Below are 10890 nucleotides of genomic sequence, written 5' to 3'. Positions count from 1 at the left end.
GAACAAAACGCAGTGACGCTGCCAATAACCTCGACTAGTGTGGTCCTTTGGTTTTAGTCGGAGAGTACAAAACTGCCACATCTTTTTTTGCGCTCTCGGACAGCTAGGTACATACGTCTTATTTCGTCAATAGCAGTCCTTAAAGTCCGGCCACGAAAATGTAGAAAAAAAAAAAAAAAAAACGTTGGTTGACATTTTTTCAGATCAAGCTGTCTTGGTTCGCTAAATGGCAATAAATCTTTGCACTCCCATAAAGTCGCCCGTCGAAGCTCCTTGTAAAGCCTGGATGTAATGCCGCCTTATCTGTGCGTGTTCTTCTTTTTTTAATCGTCAGCATCTTATAATTGACGCAGCGAGTGAACTTTCGGACGGGTATCAATATTCTCATAGCCAATTACTTTTTCTGGGAATCTTTTACTTGTACTTTTTTGCACATGTAGCAATAACTGAAGTTGCTTTCTCAGATAGCGACAGTACTTATAGTAATTTAGTTCACTTTCTCCCGACAGAAAAACCAGAATTACGAGCGAGCTGCTCTAATACCGTGCCACAAATCAGTGATTAGTGGCATTGTACACTTCTGATCCCTTTCCCTCCAACAGTACTGATATTTGGCGCTCTATGTCCTAACATGCCTCTGCGCCAATAAAGCGCAGTAAATCAACCAACACGATTATAAAAAATTTTAAAATTTTATATCTGATTGGATTTCATTGGCTCAAAGGCATTTTGCGCCATAGGGTGCCAAATATTAGTACTTTTGCAGGAAAAAGATTTAGAAAGAAAATAAGGCTTTAATAGCCGATGATCGAATACGATTATGGGTATGATTCAGTGTATAAAATCATGAAATTGATAATTTAAAAATCCAGCACATCAAGGGAGTAAGTTAGCTTTCCTCAGGGCTAACACCGAAGGTAAAGCAACATAAGATTACACCTGTAATCTTATGCACTTCTGCTCTTCAAAAAAAACCCCAGTCTCAGGGTAAACGACGAAATGGTTGACTTCCACCAGCTAGCCTGTACTTTGACTCTTTTCTCGTTAATTACACCTGTGTTGCTTTGCTCTCGGCAATATTTGGTGTATTGCATAATAAATTAAAATTCAAGGAATGTTTCACCAAGTGAAAAGTGCTTAGGCAAGAATTATTCCCAATCAACGTTAAAACAACCTCGGCCTAAGCGAATGTCTGTCTGTCTGTCTCTCTCTCTCTTTTCTCTCTCTCTCTCTCTATATATATATATATATATATATATATACGGTGAGAAGGTTCAACGGGGCGCTTGGACGTAAGACAAAAGTTGAGAAGTCCCAGGAAAGGCCTTTAGTTCACCAACGTTTGAAGCGGGGACCGCTTTTCTTTAAGGTGGGATGGTGTGTCAAATGTCTTCTTCTTGTTGACGTTCGTGTGGAAGAGGCGGGCACGTAGCCAGGATTTTGTTTCGGGCGGGAGGGGGGGGGGGGGGGGGGGGGCCGCCCAAGGCAAAATGCTCTCTGAGGGAGAGGCGGGAGAGGAGGGTCCCAGCAAAACGGAAGATTTCGGGGGGGGGGGGGGGGAGGGCCCCATGGCCCCCCCCCCCTCTCTTGGCCACGTGCCTGGGAAGAGGAAGGGTGACTATGAAGGGTATTAAAAATATTTGGAACAGTTGCAACAAAAAGATCCTAAATCTTTGAAATTAGTAATTATAAACATTATTAATCCAAATAATTAATACTAAATGAATTGATTGGTAGTATTTGCCACAGTCTTTGTTACACTTCTTAAGCACATTCACCCCCGAGCAACCGGAGCGCACACAAAGGTAGCAATGAGGATGTGTTCGGGATTAGCACCGTTTCGAGAGCGGAGATCTAGAGAGCGCAAGAGTGCCGTGGCAGTTTTTTATGAAGTGTTTATGTCATATGTTAATTATGCTTTCGCGCCCAGGAATTTAACGCAGCGGAAGGATTGCCACGGGACGCACGCTCACGAGGATGTTCACGAGAGGCGTGGAACGAGCTCACGATAGCAGGCGCCTTTGGCGCAACAATGTGATCGACGCGCTCGGCTATACTCTATTTCACCTTATGATGTACCGCAGGGAAGGCTACGAGCGCGAACTCCTTGCTCCAGGGCGCATCTCGCCGGCACAAGCTCTCGTGCATTAAGGGCAGCTGCCAACGCTATGAGCTCGCGTTTCTAGCGTTTGCTGCGGTACAACATAAGGTGAAACGGAGTATAGCACAGTCCGTGCAGAACTAAAATAATTGTGTGGCCTCGGCCCTACTTCAACTCTCTGTCGTGATCAGAGCTAAATCCAGATTCAAGAAGGATGATACGTATTTTTTCAATGCTATGCTCTTTAAGATCTTAAAGAGCATAACATTAAAAAAAAAACGTATCATTTATCTTGATTCTGGATTTAGCTCTGATCACGACAGAGAGTTAAAGGAGTCTTTCTTCAATCAGAAATTCAATTGGGTTGCTTGTGGTATTAATGCAAGTCCAGGCGTACTCACTTCGCTGCCACGCTCTGTGTAGGGCCGAGGCCACACAATTATTTTGGTTCTGCACGGACTCTGCTAGCCGAGCGCGACGATCACATTGTTGCGCCAAAGGCGCCTGCTATCGTGAGCTCGTTCCACGCCTCTCGTGAACATCCTCGTGAGCGTGCGTCCCGTGGCAATCCTTCCGCTGCGTTAAATTCCTGGGCACGTAAGCATAATTAAAATATGACATAAACACTTCATAAAAAACTGCCACGGCACTCTTGCGCTGTCTAGATCTCCGTTCTCGAAGCGGTGTTAATCCCGCACACATCCTCATTGCTACTTTTGTGTGCGCTCCGGTTGCTCGGGGGTGATTGTGCTTAAGGACTGTTACAAAGACTGTGGCAAATACTACCAATACATTTATTTAGTTTTAATTATTTGGATTAATAATGTTTATAATTACTAATTTAAAAGATTTACGATATTTTTGTTGCAACTGTTCCGAATATTGTTAATACCCTTCATAGTCACCCTTCCTCTTCCACACGAACGTCAACAAGAAGAAGAGGACGTTTGACACACTATCCCACCCTGAAGAAAAGCGGTCCCCGCTTGAAACTTTGGTGAGCTAAAGGCCTTTCGTAAAACTCTTCAACTTTTGTTATATATATATATATCTGAAACGGCATCCACTACGTAATATTCGTCTGATCAAGACATGCTATTTCGAGCGCCTGTGACAAATATTTCAGAGAGAAAAGACACCAAAAAAGACCTTGTTGCTTTCTTGGTGTCAAATTTTATCACCACCGCGAGTGTCATATTCCCAACGAGTTTCAACTTTCTGCGATACGTAGTTTATTTTTGCAGACCGAAAAACAGGGCTTGTCGACCGAACCTTGTAGATTTAAATATTATAGCCCCGAAGGCAGTGGCAGATCCAAGGGGGGGGGGGGGGAACGGTGGGGACGATCGCCCCCCCCCCCCCCAAACGCCTCGCGAGGCAACCCTCCCCCCCGGGGTTCTTCGTCAGATCGAAGAAAAAACATAAGCAATCGACGCGAGGGACAAAAGATTAAAACAGCGGTGGGTGGACGCGACTCCTGGGTGCTTCTAAAGTGAGGTTTATCTCCGTCAAGGTCACGGTACGTCTTCCCGATAGGGACGGCGCCAGAAGTTTCGAAGTAGAGAGACAGTGGGGAGGCGCACCAAATATCAGGGTCCTCGACTGCAGGCACACTTCCAAACAAAGCCAGCACGTCGAGCAGGGGGGGGGGGGGGAAATACCTTCAACGTATCTAGCCCCCTTTCTCTCTATCTCTATCTCTGTGTCTTCCTCTCTCTCTTTGGAGGTTGTCTGCCGAAAATTTGTGCCCTGAAATCTCCCAAACGCAGACGCCAAGCAGCCTTCCTCAAGGGTACGATCCTATACACAGCGGATTATCCTTCCTCTCTAGCGGCCGCCTTTTCATCACTTTTCGTTTGATGGTTTCTTCGTGGTTCTGAGCTTGTCTTTTGGCATGTCTTTTTTGGCTTGCTTTGAGAGGCTGTCGCCCACGGGCTCACTAAAGGTATCTTATTGGCACGGTGTGCTCATTGCCTAGGGAACTGCGGAGGGGACGTACCAGGAGGAGACGTTCCAGGGGGGGGGGATGCAGCTTGTACAACCAGGTGACCAATTGCTTTTCTCCTCAACTGAGAGAGGAAGCAAATGCTCTGGGTACAGTGTAGTCTGGGTCTAAGCTTCTTCTGAGGACGCCCCGGACTTCCCCACGACCTTGGCGTAAACATAAGCCCGCTTTCGTCCTCGCCTCCATCCCTCACTGAGGATCAGCGCCGCAGCGCGGAATACAGAAAGAAGCCGACTAGCGCCAGGAGGGGGAAATGTTTCCTCTAATGGGCTTCATACTGCCTGCGGTACGATTTCTCGTGGCGGGAAGCTAATAAAAGAAAGATAAACGGTACGAGCACTCTTAAGGCTGGAGGCTTCTTACACGCGGTCCCCAAGCCGACGCCGTAGGCATTTATTTGTATACAATGCCGTTTCAACTTAGGGTGGCGGGACATATTTTAGGAAAGGTGACAGCTATCCCTTGTCTCCCCTTGGCGATTTCTTTACTTTTCGAGTTAAACGCGGCTTCTGTGGATTGACGGCAGAGCTTTCGCGCGGCGTTGCAGGAGCGAATATGTGTGCGTCGAACGGAACAGAGGTGCGGCTTGCTGGTTTGCAACTGCGGCTTCGAATTCCTTACCTAGGGACTTGGAAAAACGAGCCCATTCAAAGATGCGACTATACATAAATTAAATAGACAGCGCCTGTGCCCGTTCGAGTGAACACCGACTCCCAAACATCCATGCTGCAGTCGTGATCGGCCTTTAGCCCAGTTGTGATTCGCCGACCTTACAACCGCTCTGCCCTATCATATCTCTGCACCTGTCCTCTTGACCGTGACGAATGAGCTAACTACCCAGAAACAAGTAAGTGTTCCTTTCATACAGAAAATATACAAACGAAGTGCAGTTGAATATAATTTGGAAGGATCCATTGCTGGTTTAAGGTCTTGTCTAAGTTTAAAAGTTATAGTTGCCGAACTGCAACATGCTTTTAAGAATATTCAACAATTATTCGCTTTCGTTCTCTCGAGTTGCATCCAGAACACGTGAAAACACCAGTTAGGGTTGGCAATGCCGCAAGTGCTGCGCGCTGGACATTCCAAATATACGGCGAACAACCGACGAACTTGCCTGGCAGCGTTTGCTTCGCTCGCTGCGTCAACAGTGTTCTGATGCCGCGAGCAGCGTCGAAGCCGCCGGGCCATTTTTGTCGCTTGTTTGCAACGTACTCGCTCCATTGAAGCGACCGGCGACAATGGAAAGTATGTTTTAAAACGACGTTCTGCATTTTGACACTGAATATAAAGTTCTAACTACTATGCCAAGCTTAATCTCAAAGAAAAGCCGAGTTTTAGATTAAAACTTTTTCGCATTGTCATTAGCTGCATGAACTTCCTCCGTATAGTTGGCAAAGGTTGGTTCTCCTTACATGGTCTGCGGGTGTAACGAGAATATATAAATATTCAAGCAAAAAGAGCCCAAAAGTTGTAGCCCGCCGGGGATATGAGCCATCAAGTTACACTGTCTGCAATTGTCACAGCCGCTATAGCACCAAACATTCATCCCCAGTAGTTAAACTTCTTTTTCTATTTCTAGCGTACTGCCATGCGAATGGAGTAATCCCGTTTCTTATGAACTACAAAATTCCTTGCGTTATGGCGTTAAGAAAGGATGGTGCCACCACAATTTACTAGATACTTACCTCTAGCGTGGTCACCCGAAAAGTTTTAATTCAAAGAGTTCATCCCCGACACGTAAACCGATACAAAAGCTCTCAAGATCTATATTATGTTATCAGAGTTTAGTAAAAACGATAACTCCACAAAAAATATAAACACTCCCCCCCCCCCCCCGCCGTTTTACACCAAAAAACTGCCCCCCCCCCCCCCCCCGTCCCTAAAATGGAGGTCTGGATCCGCCCCTGCCCGAAGGACAGTTTTTTTGTTGCATTGCAGTCACAGGTACGGGGAGCACGTGCCCCCGCCCACTTTGAGTGCTTATAAAAGGAGTGCCCGCTTTCTTTTCCTGTCCCCAGAAATACCGCATAAAGTGGTCTCCGAATATAGATAAGGTCTCCTGGCGTTTCATATTGTCACCTTAGAAAGCATATGTTGCAGTGTCAATTTCTACATAAAATTATAGTGCATAAATATTTTAAAAGTTTAGTTTAGGATGGGTTGAATAGGGATACTAATTATCCTAATATTTTGTTTTTGATGGTAGTACCACAACCCTTATATATAAAAACGGTCAGTTAATTGGCTGTGTTCACTCTATATGCCACAACTTCGAAGAGACCCATAAAACAGAGTTTGTGTGATATGAAGTGGTTCCTATGCACCAATAATATTCTACTGTCTTTGCGGTATTGCGCGAGGGCTCAAAAAAGCCCTGAATGTTATCTCGGTGAAACCTAGCAGAATTGTATCTTGTGTTGAAGTAGAATTAATTAGGAAATAATCAAGAAAACTTCTCGCAGATATGTCACTAGAATAATAAACAATGTATGGACATCCATATACTGCATTTCTTGGTAACCGGAATAATACCGCCCCTTCCGGTTGCTTATACACAATACTTACAAAAAACAACAACATTCGTCATCTTGTAAACCCTGAGATGGGGAACGATAAAAAACGGACGAACACAACAAAATCTTTTTTTATCGTTCCCCATCTCAGGGTTTACAAGATGACGATTGATTACCAGCTCGCCTGCACTCTCTCACTGCTTACAACAACATTCATCGGCATAAAGCCACAGAACCCTGTATGCATACATCGGGAAGACGTTAAGAATAACATTATTAAAGATCACCTTAGGAAGATATATAAAAAAAACTACTTCGATTTTAAGTATACTATTTCGATATTTATACATGTATAAGAATCTACGCAGTGGCAGCGCATCGTTCTTGGTGTGTTTGACAGTGCGTTGTCCTATCAACAGGCTTCTACTAAAAGATGTGGAAATAACCAATTAATAATGAAAGATCATACATAATTTGTTCATTTTTCACAGCATTAAAGCTACATTACAAGAGCTACATCAAGTTGATCCTCACATCAGAGAAATAGCTTAATAATTACTGTTGCGCTGAAGATTAACATCGTCTTCCTCCACCATCATCATCTTGATCATACTTGGCGCTGGTTCATTGAATCAGTTCACATTTGATCCTCAGACCGCGTAATCATCTGATTACAATCACCTTATTCTTTCAACTTAGAATCATGTATATATAATAAAAAAAAAATGCCGTATAAGCGGGCGTTTTGCAAGGAAGTGGCAACGAGCCAATTTACCACTAGATTACGGCGGAATGTGTCACAACACAACGAAATTGCTGCAACTAAAAAGGAGGAAAAATATACGACGAGGATAGGATTCGAACCCACGCGGGCAGAGCCCAATGGATTAGCAGTCCAACGCCTTAACCTCTCGCCCACCTCGTCTTCCTTTTTTCGGCTATTGCCAGACCGTAACATAAAACACAAAGAACTTCAACCCAGTCTTAGGTAGTAACGCGTTACTAGTAACGCGTTACTGTAACTTTGTTAATTTTTTGGTAACTTGTAACTGTAACGAATTACTTTTTAAAAATGTAACTTGTAACTGTAGTTTTATTACTTTTTTCTGAGGTAACGATGAAAGTAACGACGTCACTTTGGTCGTTACTTTCCAGTGTTTTATGATTGATATATCACTGATCGAGTGAAAATTTAGCCATTCCTTGCACTTTCCAAATCGTCTATTCTGACATTTCGAGTCTCAAGTTGGCCTTGCACAAACTTGTGAATACGTTCTTTCTCGCGAGTCACGACCCGAATATAGCCACGTATAGATTTAATGAAAAAAATACCTACTTATCTTTACGCACGCGCTTGTACTTTGTGACTGAACACTTACATCTTAGTGTCTTGAAGCACTATCTATGTTGTGGTTTCTCTTTTTTCCGTGTAAACGCTTTTTAATCCGGTGAATCAACCGTGAAACAACAATACACGTGGGGGGCACCGCGCATGTCTCGTATTTTGATTAGCGCCACTACTCCGCACTGCGCATGTTTTGTATTTTGATTTGCGCTTCTACTCTGACGTGGAAACTTTCAAACACTAACTTTGAGAAGCAACTGCTGCTAAATTGCCATATGAAGTAAAAAGCGTATTTTTTAATTTTATGCAATAAAACGTTGTGAGGGGCGTTTTCCAGTTTTTTTCTAATTTTTTGTTGTGTTATAGAAAAGTAACTTAAAAGTAACGTCGTTACTTTTTAAAAGTAACTGTAACTGTAACGAGTTGGTCTTTTGTTGCGGTAACTGTAACGGTAACTTCGCTGCTTTTTCTGAAAGTTACTGTAACTGTAACGAATTACTTTTTAAAAGTAACTTACCCAAGACTGCTTCAACCACATGGCGTTGGAATTTCGTTGTACAGCCAATAACAAACCACAACAGTTAAAGCAAAAACCCGCCAGTATTTTGGCTGATAGCTGAAAAAAAAAGGGAAGGGGTGGTGAGGATGACTAAAAGGGCCTTAATATTAATAATTCTTCAAAAATTAGCTGCCAGTCGGCATCGCTGTTGATGATTTTGTAGTCTCCTCGCAAACTTTTGATGATTTAAATAAAACATTTCCTGAGTTACGAGCATTTACATCCTCATGCCGTACCGCCATTCTACTTTTCTATACACCGTGGAATCCTATACGCTTAATTATGTCCTACACCACCGGTTCCCCGTCAGTTGTTGAGTACGGATTCCAGAAGGTGCCAAACGATGTTTTTTGCGTTTTGTTTTCCCGAAAACATCAGAAGAATGGAATAGGTTGGCTATCGAAGAATGTTTTTGACGTTTATACAAGTTTGTGTTTTGATGTTTTTGTTTCAAAAGTAATATGTTTTATGTACTCATTCCTGCTCTAATGCCGAACGGCGATGCAGGTCTCTATGAAGAAAAATAAATAAATGGGAGCTCTTTCTTAATGGCACACTGGAGTGCATCCTAGTAAAATAAATCTTCTTAGCAGTCCAGTAAGATGTGCTCGATACTTTCCGGTTGTTTGCACAGCATGCAGTTTACAGTCAAATATATTTTCATATCCTTTCTTTCTAACAACACCTTGACTGGTAAAGGTTCCCTATAAAGTTTAAAGAAGGAGATCTTTGCTCCGGGAGAGACTAGTGCTCTTCTAACATGTTTTAGGACATCGTGCTCTGGAGTACCCGGGGTGATCGTTCAATATATGGGTAAGAGTGTCACTACCTCCAGCACGTCCATCCCGTGTCAACCTTTTGCATGGTACAGTACCAAGCCTTCCATGCTAAATCGCACAATAAGAAAACGTCATGCAAAAACCACTTCGGTAAAAAAGAAAAACAAAAAACAAAAAAGCAAAAAAAAACGACTTTGGTTTATTTTATCCGGCAAGATGACACCACCATTCCTGGTAAAACATATAACAACCTCGACTGTATCACCATGCAAAAAAATTGGTCTGATGCATCCCTCAGAAACATAAATCGCAAAGCAAGTGGCGAATGAATAAATGATTCAGCCCAACGGCACCTGCTTTGGGACGCACGAATAAATTTGTCCTACTGGTTCGCTGGCATTTAGATGGCCAAATAAAGATCGCAAACACTCGATAATCAGTTGAATGTTGATGCGGGAATAGCTTAAAACTTGGAGTGCGACCAGATCTTCGACATAAGAAACAGTTATAACCTGCCGCACGCGCGATAATTGACAAATCTTCTTACCCATTTCCCCGCTTTCATTTCAACGGACGCTTATGATCAATACGTTCAACGGGTCATAATATCCAATGAGTAAAAAATTAATTAGGTCACGTGACAGAAAGGTCAAACATCTAATGCGTCAAGACATCAATCTGAGTCGAAACATTCATAAAGTTATAACCTTCATCGAGTCAGACCATCCAAAGAGTCAAAACGTCCATCGAGTCAGAGCATCCATTCGGAGTCTTGAAAGCCAGGGACCTTGAAAAGTTGGGAGATATATATATAATATCCTTGTTGAGTTGAGTCATTCTTGTACGTATAGCTATCATATAGTTTTTAACCTTTCTCTATAGGGTTGTACGCGTGGATGTATGCATGGTGTTATAAATTGTGCGCATGACTTTGTTTTGTACTTAAGTGCCTCATACGAAGACGTTGGTTGTTTTGAGACACAAAGACCCCAAAAAATAAATAAATAACTTATAAGCTAACGCTTGTACCTTTCGATGACGGTTCCTGGAAGGATGCAATTGAGTTTCGCCAGGGACCTGTTCGCTGCTCGCCACTGGACGCTGCTCGGCTGGAGCAATTTGCCATGTATTTTGGCAACTTTCAAACACAGTCATGAAAGACATACAGGGCCAGTTTGAGAACAATGAACCACGCACTACCAACACGGTGGAAGGCTGGCACTACGGACTGCACGACCGGCTGACGATGAATTTATACAGTTCCCGCAATTTATCCAGCGTTCCTCGCAAAACAGAATCCAAATACTGCTCTTAAATCCCCTCGCGGTGACGCCTGCATCGCCGGTTCAAAGTGACCATGCAGACGTAACAAACGGCTGCAGGAGGAGATGTCTATGTTTTCGTGCTACTATGCGACTACAGTTCCAACATTTCAAGACGTGCGTTGACAGGATTTTAATGATTGGAGTCCTTTCACAAAACCAACTGACTATACTCCGCGTCAACTTTTCTTGGCAATGGAGTGGAAGGTACGTCCCGCGTCCCCTCTCCCATTTTGAGTGTACGAAGGCTCTCCTCCTCTCCCCGG

General features: G+C 43.4%; 1 non-coding gene across 1 annotated transcript; it reads right to left on the bottom strand.

The window, feature by feature from the left end:
* Positions 1 to 7462: 7462 nt before the first annotated feature.
* On the bottom strand, positions 7463 to 7544 carry Trnas-gcu. Its single transcript has one exon. It is a non-coding gene; the product is annotated as a tRNA-Ser (tRNA).
* Positions 7545 to 10890: the final 3346 nt, after the last annotated feature.

This window comes from Ixodes scapularis, unplaced genomic scaffold (genome assembly GCF_016920785.2).
Source record: "Ixodes scapularis isolate PalLabHiFi unplaced genomic scaffold, ASM1692078v2 PGA_scaffold5__190_contigs__length_132052651, whole genome shotgun sequence".
In the NCBI taxonomy this organism is placed as follows: domain Eukaryota; kingdom Metazoa; phylum Arthropoda; class Arachnida; order Ixodida; family Ixodidae; genus Ixodes; species Ixodes scapularis.
The sequence above is the reverse complement of the archived record's forward strand: the minus strand, read 5'-3'. Positions and strand labels throughout refer to the sequence as shown.